This window comes from Stenella coeruleoalba, assembly GCF_951394435.1.
Source record: "Stenella coeruleoalba genome assembly, chromosome: 2".
In the NCBI taxonomy this organism is placed as follows: Eukaryota; Metazoa; Chordata; class Mammalia; order Artiodactyla; family Delphinidae; genus Stenella; species Stenella coeruleoalba.
The window spans coordinates 93,520,354-93,538,975 of NC_137147.1; the positions used below are offsets into that span (position 1 = coordinate 93,520,354).

Below are 18,622 nucleotides of genomic sequence, written 5' to 3' on the forward strand. Positions count from 1 at the left end.
TAACCATATGGGTATGTCAGTATCCTCTCCCTCTTCCCTATCAATTTTATTAGAAATAGGAATATGCTCAGTTAAAAAGTATATTCCCCAGCCTCCCTTACGGCTAGAATGACCATGTCACTAAGTTCTAGCCAATAAGGTGATATGAGCAGAAGTCACATGTAGCATCCAGGAAGTCTCCCTAAAGGGAGAGAAGACAACTTTTGTGCTCGCTCTTCTCTCCTTTATGCTGGCTGAATGAGAATGAGAATGAGATGTCTGGAACTTGGCAGCCATAGTGTACCATGAGATGATGTGCTAAGAATGGTGGAACAGGAAGACAGAAGGAGCGTTGGTCCCTGATACCTGGAGCCATCATCCCAGCCCTGGGCTACTTCTGTTGGACCTCTTTTCTATGAGAGAGAAATAACTTCTATCTTGTTTAAGGTACTATTTTCATTTTCCTGTCACATGTAAGCAAACCTAATCCTAATCGATAAAATAATCATCTGTTTTATGCAAGACCCTGTGCTAAGTGCTGTAGGGAATGCAAAGGTGTTTAGACACACAAGATTTGGGCAAGAAGGTTCTGTCTGGGTATGAAGGAAAGGCTAGGAAAGGTTTAGCTTCGCAGGTCCATGTGAGTATGAAGAGGATTTACAGGAGCTGAGATCAGGGAATATAATGAAAGGAGGTTGAATGCCAGGCTAAAGAGGTTGGATTTGATCCTATGACAGACAAATAGAGCAGATGACCTTTCCCCCAATTTTGAAATGAAGAAATCCATGCCTAGGTTACAGGACTTGTCCAAGGTCACCCAGCCAGGGAGTGACAGAATCAGTCTCAATTCTCTTGACACTTAGTCCAGAGTCATCCCACAGTTCTGTTCTGCCTTTGAAAGGATCTGGGGCAGAAAGTGTAAGAATGGAGATTTTATACTTTGACATAGCCAGGTAACTGGACTGTGCACCCCTCCAATCACCCCCAAACCTGCAAGAGGAAGCTTTGGGAATTGCCAGAAGTCTAGGATCCAGACCTACCTTTAAGTCAGAGGACCCTTTCTGGGGCCCCTGCTTCACCACCCCCAAGAGGCTGCTGTGGCCAGGGTGCTCCTTTACTGTGTAGCACGGCTCCAAGCGTCAGGCACAGTGCTGCGTGCTCTACATACATTATCTAATTTACTGCCCTTAACGGCCTAACAAGTAAGTTATAATGCCCATCCCTATTTTACAGATGAAGATGAAGAAACAGAGGCTCAAAGAAATGAAGCCACCTACCCAGTGTTGCTCAGTTGATTGAAAAGTTGAGGTAAAAAGCCATGTTTTTTCAACTCCATAGACCTGTTCTGAGCCCCACATTCTAACATCTTCCCAATCCCTGCCAAAGCATGGAATAGTCTCTTGTTCCTGCTCAGACTCCAAGGACTTACCTCGTTTGATGGGTTGACCAGTGCCAAGGATCTCCTGCCAGATTCCAGTTGTGCTCACTCCACCTGCAGTCAGGAGCCAGACTCCCATCCAGTAGTCACACCACCCATGCTCTGCACATGGCCCCATGTGGGTGAGGGATCTTCTGGGGAGAGAGTGGGCCCACAGATACCCAGACCTCTGTGACCTCAGGCCTCCCAGGGCTCTTAATCTTGGCTGGTCATGGGGCAGGGATATAAGAGTCCTCCCATTCTAGGTTCTAGAGTTCACAGATTCCAGTGAGCTGTTTCATGGGATCAGGGACACTCCATTCTTTGTGTCCTTCCTGTGACTGTCATGGTTAGAATGCATTTGTTCTGATTTGCACTGGCATCCATTCAATAAACAACTGGTCATTGGAGCTGAATCTCCTATCATTGCCAGCATTTGGAAAGTTGAGTTTCACTGTGCAGGTCATCCAGTGTGTATCTTTCCAGTAATGTAGTATGTCCAGTGTTCCAACATGAACCACATATTCCTCTAAGCTGACCACCCCGGCTCTCTTCTGGAAATTCCACAGGAAACACCCTGAGAAGTAGCCTGCAGAGCTGAAGGCAATGCGTGGATCTTGGTCCCTCTGCATTCACTGCCCAAGTACGAGGGGCCAAGCACTTTGCCAGACTTTGCCCTGGGCCATCACCTGTCCACCCCATTGTTGTCTTGCACAACCTCCCTTTCCTTTGGCCAAACAGTCACTGTTTCTTTCCAAGCTCAGCCTAGGATTCTCATCCCTATACCCTCTCCCCTAATCATGCTAAAGATGGAATATGTTCACCTTATTTTATTATAACTTGATATATCAGGTTTAGCCTAAGTCTAGCAGATTTTAATAGTTATGAGTAGAATATTCATCCATTTCCTTATAAACACTATAATCAACATTCCTATTCTCTGATGCACCACTTAAAATATCTGAAATCAGACATGAAAGAGTAATTTAAATTTGTTCATAACAAAGTTTTCTCTTTTTTATTTTAAAAAATTTTTATTTTATATTGCAGTATAGTTGATTAACAATGTTGTGTTAGTGTCAGTTGTATAGCAAAGTGATTCAGTTATACATGTACATGTATTTATTCTTTTCCCATTTAGGTTATTACAGAGCATTGGGCAGAGGTCCCTGTGCTATACAGTAGGTCCTTGTTGGTTATCTATTTTAAATATAGCAGTGTGTATATGTCAATCCCAAACTCCCAATCTGTCCCTCTCCCACTACCATTCCTTCCTGGTAACCATAAGTTCATTCTCTAAGTTCAGTGAGTCTGTTTCATTTGTATCATTTTTAATTAGATTCCACATATGAGTGATATCATATGATATTTGTCTTTCTCTGTCTGACTTAACTTCACTTAGTATGATAACTTCCAGGTCCATCCATGTTGCTGCAAATGGCATTATTTCATTCTTTTTAGTGACTGAGTAATATTCCATTGTATGTATGTACCACATCTTCTTTATCCATTCATCTGTTGATGGACATTTAGGTTGCTTCCATGTCTTGGCTATTGTAAACAGTGCTGCCATGAACATTGGGGTGCATGTATCCTTTTGAATCATGATTTTCTCCAGATATATGCCCAGGAGTGGGATGGCTGGATCATATGGTAGCTCTATTTTTAGTTTCTTAAAAAAACATCCATAGTTTTCCATAGTGGCTGCACCAGCTTACATTCCCACCAACAGTGTAGGAGGGGGTCACTTTTCTCCATACCCTCTCCAGCATTTATTGTTTGTAGATTTTTGATGATGGCCATTCTGACTGGTGTGAGGTGATATCTCATTGTAGTTTTGATTTGCATTTCTCTAATAATTAGCAATGTTGAGCATCTTTTCATGTGCCTCTTGACCATGTGTATGTCTTCTTTGGAGAAATGTTTATTTTGGTCTTCTGCCCATTTTTTGATTGGGTTGTTTGGGGGTTTTTTTGATGTTGAACTACATGAGCTGTTTGTAAATTTTGGAGATTAATCCCTTGTCAGTCACTTCATTTGCAAATACTTTCTCCCATCCTGTGGGTTGTCTTTTTGTTTTGTTTATGGTTTTCTTTGCTGTGCAAAAGCTTTTGAGTTTAATTAGGTCCCATTTGTTTATTTTTGTTTTTATTTCCATTACACTAGGAGGTGGATCGAAAAAGATATTGCTGTAATTTATGTCAAAGAATGTTCTGCCTATGTTTTCCTCTAAGAGTTTTATAGTATCCAGTCTTACATTTAGGTCTTTAATCCACTTTGAGTTTATTTTGTATATCGTGTTAAAGAATGTTCTAATTTCATTTTTTTATATGTAGCTGTCCAGTTTTCCCAGAACCATTTATTGAAGAGACTGTCTTTTCTCCATTGTGTAGTCTTGCCTCCTTTGTTATAGATTAATTGACATAGGTGCATGGGTTTATTTCTGGGCTTTCTATCCTGTTCCATTGATCTATATTTCTGTTTTGAATTTGTTCATAACAAAGTTTTCTGAAGATATAAGCAGATTGTGTCAGATGCAGAAGCACATACAGTTCTTACAAACACTTTCACATGTTGTAGCATAGTCAAAATATCTCACCAGGGATAATAATTAAACCTTGTAGACATTCTTACAGTTTTTATACAATCCTCATAACCTGTCATTGTCACCAATAAGTGATAGCCAGTTAAGCAGTGGTATCCACATGATTACCAAAGGTTCATTGCTTCATTGGCTGCAGCAGTTTCATGAAAATCATGCCCTAAGTATTTTATATATAGCAATATGTTGCATTTATACATTCCTCTAGGAAAAATAAGCAGCTGGTGGGCACAAAAGGACTTTAAAACCCTGTACCACACTGCACACGTACTAGCTGTCCTTTTAGACAGGTAGCAACAGAGGTTGGCCAAAATCAGGCTAGGCTCCAGGCCCAGTTTACCTCTTAATAGCGTGTGATCTCTAGTAGGTCAACATTCTCTGAACCTCAGGTTTTCCATCTGTAAAATGGAAATGATAATAATGCCTGCTCTACTATGAGGTTGAAATGAGATCAGGGATGAGAAATCCCTTATAAGCCATGAAGCAACAATCAAACATTCGTCATTTTTTCACACACATTTGCTTTTAATCTTCACAAGGCTAGGAGCTAGACATCATCATCCCATTTTACAGACATGGAGACCCAAGTTAACAAGCACTGGAGGGCCTGAGGTCCAAACCTAGATCCCCGTGTCAAATGCTCTTTCCCCTCTGTGCGATGGCACACCCTGTGGCCTGGTTCCTTGCTCACCACTATGTCATGAGCCATTGGCCTTAAGTCTGGGAGCAAATCAGGTTGTGTCAAGAGCCACACTCCGGGGAGAAGGGGGCCAAAGGAAGCCAGCCAAGCCCCTGAGACCTCCACTGGCCATGAGCCCTACCCCAGATCCCAGCTGCCTGACTTCCCCTAGCACAAGTGTGGTTGCCAAACACCTGTGGAGGGAGCACTTGCCTCCACCCCGGGCCCTGGGCTGAGGAAGTGCTAGGGAAAGCAGATGGGATTCGGCGGCACCACCTGAAGAGGCTTGTCATCTGGCTGAGGCAAGAACTCAGAGACACAGCTAAGTAACAGTCCAGTAAAAAACAGTACACGGTCAGGTGCCAAGTGAGTGGGGAAGACAGAAGGACATTCCCAGAGTCTCTGTTTACGGACACTGGCAATTCTTGAAGTTCTCTGTGGCCCCAACAAGACAAGAGATACCTCAGTCTGGGGAGACATGGAATCTGCATCATCAACCCCACTCCTGAGGTCCCTCTCAGCCCTCTCCCTTCATGACCCCATAGCTGTCTCCCTCACTGGCCTGTAGGCTCCACAAGGTCAGACAACAGACAGTTCCATTGCCACACACGCCAGGCCTGACCCAGAGTCTGTCCTCAGTGAACATCTGCTGGATTGAGCAGGCGGAAACAGAGCAGATGGACAGCACTAGGGACTCATCCTCTAGCCCTGGAGGCCCATGAGAGAGTGTGCAGGCAGGAAGGACCCTGTCCTGAGAAAGGGGAGGCCTAGGCCCTCACGGAGAGGAGCTCCCTGAAAAGAAAGAATTCAACAACATCCTATGAACTACACTGAGAGAAACGCTGTTTAGAAAAGAAGCCTGATAACTGAAATTCCTGACAGCAGCAGCTAAGCCAGGGAGCACGCTCCTGCCTTGTGCCAGAGGTGAGAAGGTAGAGACGCAACTCCATTCCCATGCCCCTGTACGTGCGGCCTTCCCGCCGCTGGCTGCCAGGGCTGCTTCCTGTACTTGAGGTGGACTGAGTGCACAGGTGCGAGCACTTTCCTGCCTCCTTGCTGGCGGGGGTGGGGGTAGCTCATCTATGAGTTTTAAGGGCCCTGGCCTCTTTGGAGGAAGGCAGCCTGTTTGCCAGGCAGTGTTCTTCCCCTGATCTCCTGCTGAGAACAGATGGAGGCTTTCTCTGAACTGTGCAGCCCCTAGCCTGATTTGGAAGCACAAGGGGAAAATTAATACAGAGAGCTACTACATGCAAATGGCTCTCTCATTTTGTACACTGTATTTACAGAAGGGAACTGCTTTGGCTTTTAGAGAGAAGTGTGATGTAAGAGTTTGTTGCTGCTGCTGCTGTTCACCACCCAAGCTGTAAAAACAAACTGGAAATACTCAGATGTCAGTAACACCACCAAACCGCTTAAAAATATATCATAGGCCCCATTCAGTTGTCACTTTTAAAATTCCTGGTAGAATAGAGAACTTTCTGAGGAGAACTTGTCATACTCTAATGTTTGACAACATGTTTTCCACCTTCCCTCCCCAAACTCCCTTGTGAGGTCTTTGTGAGTACATTTGATTGCAACAGTTTGGGGTGAAACTAACTTACCGTGTGGCCTTGGGCAAGTCCCTGACAGCAGGACCTCTAAGTTTCTCTTCTGCTCTGGCTCTGGAGTCTTTTTCAGTTCCATGAGTCCATAACCAGTGATCCCATTAGGAAACAGTGCAGTTCCTAGAATTATAGGTCTGCAGGGAACACAACCCACTTCTGGCTGAACTGTTCCTAAACTGCTTCTTACACAGAGCTTCCAAACTTTCAAGCCTCCAATGAAAGCCATTGAGGCTTGAATGAAAGCCTTTCAATGGCTCCAAGGAATTCAGTGTTTTCTGCTGTACCAAATGACTGCTGGAACCACAAGGGCCCTGGACAGGCCTTAGCTGGCCCAGTAAAAAGAAGGCAGTTGACCTTCTGCCCTCCTCCCAAGCTTCCTCTTCCAGTGGCCTCCTGGGCTGCCTTCTTTGTACTCATTCTCACAGCCCCACCACCCCAAGAGTCCAGGCCCTTGGGTGGCCTGCAGTTGCCAGCCACGCCTGGCTTTTCCAGCCCTCTCCTTCCCGCCTGACGAGAAACTCCTTCTATAGTGTCTGCACTCAAGTGGGAAGGAGCCATCTGACTAACTCACGCTCAGGCTTAATGTTTCCTCAAGAATTGAAATACGGATGTCTCATAGGAGAAAAAAGTCCATTACATTCCCACAGAAATTAATTTTGAAGAGTTGAACTTGAGGCACCAAAGATGAACCAAGAGAGGGAGATGTTTTGTGGCATGGGAGGCTTCCAATGCCAGATTTCTGGATTTGGGTTTGGCCCTACCCTTTCTTTAAAAACTGTGTGCTCTTGGGAAATTCACTTAACCGCTCTGAAATCCAATTTTTATGACTATAAAATGATTCTGGAGCCTCTGACCTACCCCCACAAGATGATGTGAGAGCACTTGCACACTGTAAAGTTCAGCACAGACCTACATGTCCGCACCCTGCACCACCTCCTCTGCCGGTGTGTCTGAAAGCAGCCCACTCCCTAAGTCAGCTCTGTTTCAGCTCTGCCATTCACAAGGCCTGCGGAGAAGACGCGGGAGGGAGAGAAGGATGCCAGTGCTTTCCCTTCTAGGCTGCCCCACGCTTTGTCCCTTCTCCACCTCCTAATCACTGCAGGGATTCCTCCCCCCCACAAGAAAACACTCCAAGTCTCTGAAGCTCACAGGCTGAACTTCACCACAGGCAAGGTTTCTGACACCAACCGTAACAGGACAGCAGGAGACTGGCATGCAGGGCAGAAGGGAGGAGGGTCTGTGTCATGCATAAAACCAGGAGACATAGAGGTCTTGCTTTTTTTTTTTTAACCTATACAAAAATGTGGCCCTTCTTACACTGTTCACAGCATCTCTCAGCCCGCTTGAAGACTGGGCGGCACAATGACAAGCTTAGTGCTATTGTAAAACCAGGCAGCCCATAAAATTGGGCTATTCCCACATTCTCCTCTCAGAGAACAGCCCTCCAACCCCCCAACACGATAGACACTCTTCTTATTTAAATGTAAACATTTCTCAGCATTTCCCAAGATCAGTATTTATAAATCATAAATACTATGCTGGCACTTATTCTAGCCATTCCTAATTATCATTAGGCTCATATGATGACAATGTGCTCCCATATAAATTTGAAAATTGTTCTAAAAATGCTAACAGAAACAAGAGTGAATAAAACAAAGCCAATTCATAGGACACTCAAACACTGTAAAGAGAGGGACCATCATGTTTATTAAGCCCCAGTCTGATGAAATTAAGTAATGCATGCTAGGTGACAAGGTCACACTGATCAGAGCTGGGGTATAACCCAGTTCTTCTAATCCAGTTCATGGCTAGTTGAGGATGAAACAAAAATAATATAAACTAAAAGGTAAATCGGAGCCAAAAAGATAAAAGGCAAATTCAAAGCTGTTTTAAAACTAAATGCAATTTTAAATCCAACTAACAAACATGTGGAAATTAAATGAGAAAAAGCATAAATGGATAATGCAGGTTTCAGACAGGCAAAGTAAATGTTAACTGTAAACCCATTTCAGCTGTCCACCGATCTGGAGTTTTTACTGTCAGCCATACGGATCCTAGTGGGTCGTAATTCTGAGGAGGAAGTGATTATACTGGGAAAACAGAGGTCATAGGCAAAACAATAACAAAATGCTGGGGCTCGTCTTCAACACAAATTGAAGTCAGAAGTGGAGATGTAACCTCATTTTTGGTGAAAATGACCAGGAAGAATAAACAAAGAAAGAAAACAGTTCTTTCTCTCCTTCAGGCAAAAGGGAATAAAATACCAGTAAACAAGAAAAACTAATAAAGAGAATTCCTAAGCCCAGATAAACAGTCCCCACTTTGATCCGGGTGGGTATGCAAACCAGGCTGCAAGGCCCTTATAGTGGTTCTGAAAAGCAAGCTGAGGAGAGATGCCTTGTGGGTGCTTATAAGAAATTTCAGCCTAAAGATGTTCACCTCCTTCACCATCTGCTTTCTCTGCTCTGCCTTCTTGGGCTAACAGTATGATGCTAAACCATGGAGCTTGCCTCTCATGCTTACCCAACAATTAAGAGAATTCCTGAGTCCCCCCAAATTCTCTCAGTTTGATTAAGGCAGGTGTCCAAATCAGGTTGCTATGGAATAAGGATCTGTTCTACTGAACGCTGTCAACTCAATGCATAATTTACTTAACCCAGCCATGCCTTCCAAGAGGCCACAGGCAAAGCTCTTCTAGGAAAACAAAGGAAGAAAAGTGCATCTGCAGTATTTAAGTCGAATGTCCAGAACTCCTGGACAACGAGGAATAAGACTATAGCAAAACTAATAGGAACATGACATGGACCTTACAGTAGAAAATTCTTGCTGGGACAATTCTTAACTACAAAAAAATGTACAATGTGGCTCAAGTTTAATATTAAAACTAGTAAATCCCAGGTATCCAGACTTTCACTCATTTTTTTTTTGATCAGAATTGTCTGTTATGTGAAGTACCTAAAGAAAGGAACAATGTACATATGACAGCATTCAAACTCAAAGGCACAGGGCCTTGGGAAGGGTCAGTGTAATGAGGGGCTTTAAAGCTTAAGCATCTTTTCCTTCATGGCACATCTATCTCTGCCAATGCATCACTGTGTAGTTCCTTTAAACAGTTGTTTACTGCATTTCATTGACTCATAGACTTTTAACCTGGAAATATGAACTGGCTTGTCCATGGCCATACAGCTAGCTGGTGGAAAAGTCAGGGATCAAGCCAGTCTTTTGAATCCAAATCCAGAACTGTGTTCCCTACACCCACTACACCTCCAGCTACTTTGTACACACTCCTAATCATCCAAAAGTAGCTCAGATTCTTGGTTTCAGGCAGTCAATAAAAGGTCTTAATTATCTAGCACCTCAAAATAATGAACACTTATAACATTTAGAAGTAAAGTAACCTAAATGGAAGCTGGCAGGTGTTACATGGTGCCATATGTCACGCTGGTGATAGCCCAGCTCTCTCCTGCTTAAGCTCATGGCTGTTCTCCATTTCTTCTAGAATCAGGTGCCAGCGCTAATTAAGTTGCAGATTAAAGCCCAAGGCACCACTAGGGGGCTAGCTGGTGAGCTGGGGCTGTTTATAAAGCACAAAACAGTCCCTTCTATTTGATTTCCACAGACACTGGGATTAAATTAGTAAAGCAATCCAATATTTCCTCCACATGATATATCCATTCATTCATTCATTCATTCAACATTCTTAATGAGCACCTTAGGACACAGGACACATCAACCTCTCCCCTCAAGAAATTTACAATCCATTTGAGGAGATGATAGGAAATGAACTCATGGAAAGAAGTTAAGATGGAGCAAGCGTAGGAAGATCAGGAGAGGCGAGAGAGAGGTTCCTTGAGGAGGAACTGATCCAGGCAGCCTTCATGGAGGAGGCGGAGCCTATAAGCTCCTGGGAGGAACTAAGCAGGGAGCCTCTTGATCCTTCCACCCCTTGGTTAAACAAAGTAAAGTCTCAGTGACACTAAGGAGCAGGACACATCAGCCACTTGCCTAGGGATCTGTTAATTTCTGAAGTTACCCCAAAGTGGAAGAAAAAGTTATTGGGGACCCAGTCTCCTCACTGTACACAGGCCCCCTGGGACCAGGCTTGGAACTGACAGACAGATGAGCATTTCTTCAGGACACTGGCTCACTTGGAATAGTGGCTCTCAGTCACATTAAACCCAGTGCTCTTTTTATAACAAATCGTTTGTAACTCTCCCTTTGTTATGCTCAAATGAAAACCAGAGGTAAAACAATCTGCCTATACAAAGAATTTCCCTTCTAAAATGCATAATTTCAGAAAAATTAATACATTCACTACATTATATTCAAGAAACAAAGAAAAGCAGTTTTAAAGTAAAATAATAAGTATGTCAGTACCTGAAAAAAGTGTGTACACAGCTACAACTGGAAGATCTAGTGAGTAGCTGGATGTCTGCACCTACATGCAGAATGACCATGAATGCAGTAGATATAAATGCACACAGATACACACGTGTTTTAAGGGCCACTCAACTACTGTGATTGGCATTGCCATTCATATTATTTTCCAGAATGGTGAACAACCCTCAGTAAAAATTCTGAACAAAGTTTACCACCTTCATTCAATCTTGCACTCCTGAGAAATTCAATGTATGTTAAAACTGTAAAAAAAAAATCCTTTGTGTTTATATATAAAATGAAATTGGATGCTAGACCCAGATAATTATGAACAAGACTTTCACAGACATGAACATCCAGTGGGATGTTTGAAAGTCCAGCAACATAGTCCTTTGTGGTGTGGACTGTCCTGACCACTGTAGAACATCTGACATTTCTGCCCATGTCCACTAAGTATCAGTGGCACCACCCGCCCCCCGCCCCCATCATTGTGACGAATGCCTCCATAAATTTCCAGAAATGCTTCTTAACAGGTGGAACCACCCTCTCTGGGAAGTCTAAATAACAGGGCAGGGGTATATGTTGTTGTGGGGGAATCTTCCAAAAGCTAGAGTTAGGAGTTTTCTGCTCACACTATTGCCCTCTGTGATGGTTAATTTTATGTGTCAACTTGACTGGGCGGGCCATGGGGTGCCCAGCTATCTGGCCAAACATTCTGGGTGTTTCTATGAGTGTATTTTGGGATGAGATTAACATTTAAATCAGCTGAGTAAAGCAGATTGCCCTCCCTAATGTGGGTAGGCCTCATCCAATCCATTGAAGCTCTGAATAGAGGAAAAAGCCTGACACTCCCTCAAGTAAGAGAGAATCCTCCTGTCTGTCTTCAAATTGAAAAATTTACTTTTTCCTGTCTTAGACCTTGAACTGAAACATGGACTCTTCCTGGGCCTTGAGCCTGCTGGCATTCAGACTGGAAGCACACCATCAGACTCCCAGGTCTCCAGCTTGCCAACACCCTCCACGTATTGTCGCCCTCCATAATGACATGAACCAACTCCTTATAGTAAATCTGTGTGTGTGTGTGTGTGTGCGCGCGTGTGTGTTTATGTGTGTGGGTGTATACAGACTATCTATATATTATCTATACTTTTCTGTATACACATCCTATTGGTTCTGTTTCTCTGAAGAGCCTTAACTAATACACTCTCACACAAGTTTGAGCCATGTCTTTGCCCTGCCCTGCCTCCTGCCTTCTGGTCCCCCATCCCAGAGTCCTGGGCTCTCACCATCATAGCCATAGTCCACCCTAAGATACCCTGAAGCACTGTATGAGGAGGCTCCAGCTTCAGCACACAGGACCCCACCCCACCCCAAACTCAGCATGAACCAGGCAGTGGCAAACAGGAAGGGGAGGGAAGGCCAACAAGGCACCCTTTAGAACTGACTGGCCCCTGGGGCTTTGGCCCCTTTTTCAGTATCTGTTTGGACATTCAGGTTTAGAGTCTCTTTTGAAACAGGGAGGACCTTTGGGGAAAGACATCGGTATTAGTAGTGCTTCCCCAGGAAGGTCCAGAGGGCCAGGGCCAAAGGCAGGGAAGTTTTACAAGGTAGGCAGATGTAGAGAACCCCCTTCAAACACCACCTGGGATGGAGAGAGTTTCTCAAAGGAGCAACCTCTCTCACTGGACAGAGGAGATGGCAGTGTGCAACTGTGATTACTTCCCCTTCTGCGAGTGAATCCTGTGGTCAGGAAAGGAGGCCTCAGAAAGAAACTGTAGGAAAGATATTTCATTTTATCAGGTATTTGCTCACTCATTCAAAAATGCATTAAATATCTACTGTATGCCAGGCATGCATTAAGTTCTGAGAATATAATGATGAGCAAGGTGTAGGCCTACACTTAAGGAGCTCACAGCCTGGCAGGAAGATAGGTAAAAAGGCAACTGTAAAATGATGGGATGTACACCAGGATAGGTAAACACAATTGCAGTGGGAGCACATAGCTGGGGCACCTAACCCTCCCAAAGAGGTGGGGTCAGGGATGAGGAAGGCTCTCCAGAGGGACCACCAGAGGTCAAGTGTTTTATTTATTGAAGTATAGTTGACATACAATATTATGTTAGCTTCAGGTATAAAACACAGTGATTCAATATTTTTATTTTTTACATCTTTATTGGAGTATAATTGCTTTATAATGGTGTGTTAGTTTCTGCTTTATAGCAAAGTGAATCAGTTATACATATACATATGTTCCCATATCCCTTCCCTCTTGCATCTCCCTCCCTCCCACCCTCCCTATCCCACCCCTCTAGGTGGTCACAAAGCACCGAGCTGATCTCCCTGTGCTATGTGGCTGCTTCCGACTAGCCATCTATTTACATTTGGTAGTGTATATATGTCCATGCCACTCTCTCGCTTTGTCCCAGCTTACCCTTCCCCCTCCCCATATCCTCAAGTCCATTCTCTAGTAGGTCTGTGTCTTTATTCCTGTCTTACCCCTAGGTTCTTCATGACATTTTTTTCCCTTAAATTCCGTATATATGTGTTAGCATACAGTATTTGTCTTTCTCTTTCTGACTTACTTCACTCTGTATGACAGACTCTAGGTCCATCCACCTCATTACAAATAGCTCAATTTCGTTTCTTTTTATGGCTGAGTAATATTCCATTGTATATATGTGCCACATCTTCTTTATCCATTCATCCGATGATGGACACTTAGGTTGTTTCCATCTCCGTGCTGTTGTAAATAGAGCTGCAATGAACATTTTGGTACATGACTCTTTTTGAATTATGGTTTTCTCAGGGTATATGCCCAGTAGTGGGATTGCTGGGTCATATAGTAGTTCTATTTGTAGTTTTTTTAAGGAACCTCCATACTGTTCTCCACAGTGGCTGTATCAATTTACATTCCCACCAACAGTGCAAGAGGGTTCCCTTTTCTCCACACCCTCTCCAGCATTTATTGTTTGTAGATTTTTTGATGATGGCCATTCTGACTGGTGTGAGATGATATCTCATTGTAGTTTTGATTTGCATTTCTCTAATGATTACTGATTTTGAGCATTCGTTCATGTGTTTGTTGACAGACTGTATATCTTCTTTGGAGAAATGTCTATTTAGGTCTTCTGCCCATTTTTGGATTGGGTTGTTTGTTTTTTTGGTATTGAGCTGCATGAGCTGCTTATAAATTTTGGAGATTAATCCTTTGTCAGTTGCTTCGTTTGCAAATATTTTCTCCCATTCTGAGGGTTGTCTTTTGGTCTTGTTTATGGTTTCCTTTGATGTGCAAAAGCTTTGAAGTTTCATTAGGTCCCATTGGTTTATTTTTGTTTTTATTTCCATTTCTCTAGGAGGTGGGTCAAAAAGGATCTTGCTGTGATTTATGTCATAGAGTGTTCTGCCTATGTTTTCCTCTAAGAGTTTGATAGTTTCTGGCCTTACATTTAGGTCTTTAATCCATTTTGAGCTTATTTTTGTGTATGGTGTTAAGGAGTGATCTAATCTCATACTTTTATATGTACCTGTCCAGTTTTCCCAGCACCACTTATTGAAGAGGCTGTCCTTTCTACACTGTACATTCCTGCCTCCTTTATCAAAGATAAGGTGACCATATGTACATGGGTTTATTTCTGGGCTTTCTATCCTGTTCCATTGATCTATCTTTCTGTTTTTGTGCCAGTCCCATACTGTCTTGATTACTGTAGCTTTGTAGTATAGTCTGAAGTCAGGGAGCCTGATTCCTCCAGCTCCGTTTTTCGTTCTCAAGATTGCTTTGGCTATTCGGGGTCTTTTGTGTTTCCATACAAATTATGAAATTTTTTGTTCTAGTTCTGTGAAAAATGCCAGTGGTAGTTTGATAGGGATTGCATTGAATGTGTAGATTGCTTTGGGTAGTAGAGTCCTTTTCACAATGTTGATTCTTCCAATCCAAGAACATGGTATATCTCTCCATCTATTTGTATCATCTTTAATTTCTTTCATCAGTGTCTTATAATTTTCTGCATACAGGTCTTTTGTCTCCTTAGGTAGGTTTATTCGTAGATATTTTATTCTTTTTGTTGCAATGGTAAATGGGAATGTTTTCTTGATTTCACTTTCAGATTTTTCATCATTAGTGTATAGGAATGCCAGAGATTTCTGTGCATTAATTTTGTATCCTGCTACTTTACCAAATTCATTGATTACCTCTAGTAGTTTTCTGGTAGCATCTTTACGATTCTCTATGTATAGTGTCATGTCATCTGCAAACAGTGACAGCTTTACTTCTTTTCCGATTTGGATTCCTTTTATTTCCTTTTCTTCTCTGATTATTGTGGCTAAAACTTCCAAAACTATGTTGAATAAGAGTGGTAAGAGTGGGCAACCTTGTCTTGTTCCTGATCTTAGTGGAAATGCTTTCAGTTTTTCACCATTGAGGACAATGTTGGCTGTGGGTTTGTCATATATGGCCTTTATTACGTTGAGGAAAGTTCCTTCTATGCCTACTTTCTGCAGGGTTTTTATCATAAATGGGTGTTGAATTTTGTCGAAAGCTTTCTCTGCATCTATTGAGATGATCATATGGTTTTTCTCCTTCAGTTTGTTAAGATGGTGTATCACGTTGATTGATTTGCATATATTGAAGAATCCTTGCATTCCTGGAATAAACCCCACTTGATCATGGTGTATGATCCTTTTAATGTGCTGTTGGATTCTGTTTGCTACTATTTTGTTAAGGATTTTTGTATCTATGTTCATCAGTGATATTGGCCTGTAGTTTTCTTTCTTTGTGACATCCTTGTCTGGTTTTGGTATCAGGGTGATGGTGGCCTCGTAGAATGAGTTTGGGAGTGTTCCTCCCTCTGCTATATTTTGGAAGAGTTTGAGAAGGATAGCTGTTAGCTCTTCTCTAAATGTTTGATAGAATTCGCCTGTGAAGCCATCTGGTCCTGGGCTTTTGTTTGTTGGAAGATTTTTAATCACAGTTTCAACTTCAGTGCTTGTGATTGGTCTGTTCATATTTTCTACTTCTTCCTGATTCAGTCTTGGCAGGTTGTGCATTTCTAAGAATTCCTTCCAGGTTGTCCATTTTATTGGCATAGAGTTGCTTGTAGTAATCTCTCATGATCTTTTGTATTTCTGCAGTGTCAGTTGTCACTTCTTTTTCATTTCTAATTCTATTGATTTGAGTCTTCTCCCTTTTTTTCTTGATGAGTCTGGCTAATGGTTTATCAATTTTGTTTATTTTCTCAAAGAACCAGCTTTTAGTTTTACTGATCTTTGCTACCGTTTCCTTCATTTCCTTTTCATTTATTTCTGATCTGATTTTTATGATTTCCTTCCTTCTGCTAACTTTGGGGTTTTTTTGTTCTTCTTTCTCTAATTGCTTTAGGTGCAAGGTTAGGTTGTTTATTCAAGATGTTTCCTGTTTCTTAAGGTAGGATTGTATTGCTATAAACTTCCCTCTTAGAACTGCTTTTGCTGCATCCCATAGGTTTTGGGTCGTTGTGTCTCCATTGTCATTTGTTTCTAGGTATTTTTTTTATTTCCTCTTTGATTTCTTCAGTGATCACTTAGTTATTAAATAGTGTATTGTTTAGCCTCCATGTGTTTGTATTTTTTACAGATCTTTTCCCGTAATTGATATCTAGTCTCATAGCGTTGTGGTCGGAAAAGATACTTGATAGAATTTCAATGTTCTTAAATTTACCAAGGCTTGATTTGTGACCCAAGATATGATCTATCCTGGAGAATGTTCCATGAGAACTTGAGAAAGATGTGTATTCTGTTGTTTTTGGATGGAATGTCCTATAAATATCAATTAAGTCCATCTTGTTTAATGTATCATTTAAAGCTTGTGTTTCCTTATTTATTTTCATTTTGGATGATCTGTCCATTGGTGAAAGTGGGGTGTTGAAGTCCCCTACTATGAATGTGTTACTGTTGATTTCCCTTTTTATGGCTGTTAGTATTTTCCTCATGTACTGAGGTGCTCCTATGTTGGGTGCATAAATCTTTACAATTGTTATATCTTCTTCTTGGATCGATCCCTTGATCATTATGTAGTGTCCTTCTTTGTCTCTTCTAATAGTCTTTATTTTAAAGTCTATTTTGTCTGATATGAGAATTGCTACTCCAGCTTTCTTTTGGTTTCCATTTACATGGAATATCTTTTTCCATCCCCTTACTTTCAGTCTGTATGTGTCTCTAGGTCTGAAGTGGGTCTCTTGTAGACAGCATATAGATGGGTCTTGTTTTTGTATCCATTCAGCCAATCTGTGTCTTTTGGTGGGAGCATTTAGTCCATTTACATTGAAGGTAATTATCGATATGTATGTTCCTATTCCCATTTTCTTAATTGTTTTGGGTTCGTTATTGTAGGTCTTTTCCTTCTCTTGTGTTTCTTGCCTAGAGAAGTTCCTTTAGCATTTGTTGTAAAGCTGGTTTGGTGGGGCTGAACTCTCTCAGCTTTTGCTTGTCTGTAAAGGTTTTAATTTCTCCATCAAATCTGAATGAGATCCTTGCTGGGTAGAGTAACCTTGGTTGCAGGTTTTTCTCTTTCATCACTTTAAATATGTCCTGCCAGTCCCTTCTGGCTTGGAGTTTCTGCTGAAAGATCAGCTGTTAACCTTATGGGGATTCCCTTGTGTGTTATTTGTTGTTTTTTCCCTTGCTGCTTTTAATATGTTTTCTTTGTATTTAATTTTTAACAGTTTGATTAATATGTGTCTTGGCGTATTTCTCGTTGGATTTATCCTGTATGGAACTCTCTGTGCTTCCTGGACTTTATTAACTATTTCCTTTCCCATATTAGGGAAGTTTTCAACTATAATCTCTTCAAATATTTTCTCAGTCCCCTTCTTTATCTCTTCTTCTTCTGGAACCCCTATAATTTGAATGTTGGTGCGTTTAATGTTGTCCCAGAGGTCTCTGAGACTGTCCTTAATTCTTTTCATTCTTTTTTCTTTATTCTGCTCTGCAGTAGTTATTTCCACTACTTTATCTTCCAGGTCACTTATCCGTTCTTCTGCCTCAGTTATTCTGCTATTGATCCCATCTAGAGTACTTCTAATTTCATTTGTTGTGTTGTTCATCGTTGCTTGTTTCATCTTTAGTTCTTCTAGGTCCTTGTTAAATGTTTCTTGCATTTTGTCTATTTTATTTCCAAGATTTTGGATCATCTTTACTATCGTTATTCTGAATTCTTTTTCAGGTAGACTGCCTATTTCCTCTTCATTTGTTAGGTCTGGTGGGTTTTTATCTTGCTCCTTCATCTGCTGTGTGTTTTTCTGTCTCCTCATTTTGCTTATCTTACTGTGTTTGGGGTCTCCTTTTTGTAGGCTGCAGGTTCATAGTTCCCGTTGTTTTTGGTGTCTGTCCCCAGTGGCTAAAGTTGGCTCAGTGGGTTGTGTAGGCTTCCTGGTGGAGGGGACTAGTACCTGTGTTCTGGTGGATGAGGCTGGATCTTGTCTTTCTGGTGGGCAGGTCCACATCTGGTGGTGTGTTTTGGGGTGTCTGTGGACTTATTATGATTTTAGGCAGCCTCTCTGCTAATGGGTGGGGTTGTGTTCCTGTCTTGCTAGTTGTTTGTCATAGGGTGTCCCGCACTGTAGCTTGCTGGTTGTTGAGTGAAGCTGGGTGCTGATGTTGAGATGGAGATCTCTGGGAGATTTTCGCCATTTGATATTATGTGGAGGTGGGAGGTCTCTTGTGGACCAGTGTCCTGAAGTTGGCTCTCCCACCTCAGAGGCACAGCACTGACTCCTGGCTGTAGCACCAAGAACCTTTCATCCACACGGCTCAGAATAAAAGGGAGAAAAAGTAGAAAGAAAGAAAGAAAGAAAGAGAGAGAGAGAGAGGGAGGGAGGGCGGGAGGAAGCCAGGCAGGTGGGACGGAAGGAAAGAAAGAAAGAACTAAAGAAGATAAAATAAAATAAAGTAAGATAAAATAAAATAAAGTTATTAAAATAAAAAATAATTAT

At 42.0% G+C, this 18,622-nt stretch overlaps 1 protein-coding gene across 3 annotated transcripts in view; it reads left to right on the top strand.

The window, feature by feature from the left end:
* GLDN (gliomedin) overlaps positions 1 to 18,622 on the top strand; it is a 111,782-nt gene that overhangs the window by 9,815 nt on the left and 83,345 nt on the right. For 2 of the 3 annotated variants that reach the window (XM_079914524.1, XM_079914525.1), the window contains exons 3-4: positions 273 to 426; positions 1,213 to 1,287. The gene's annotated coding sequence lies outside the window, so the exon portion shown is untranslated. Of the gene's footprint in view, positions 1 to 176; positions 427 to 1,212; positions 1,288 to 18,622 lie in introns of those variants that run through there. The other variant, XM_079914526.1, reaches the window with a different exon arrangement.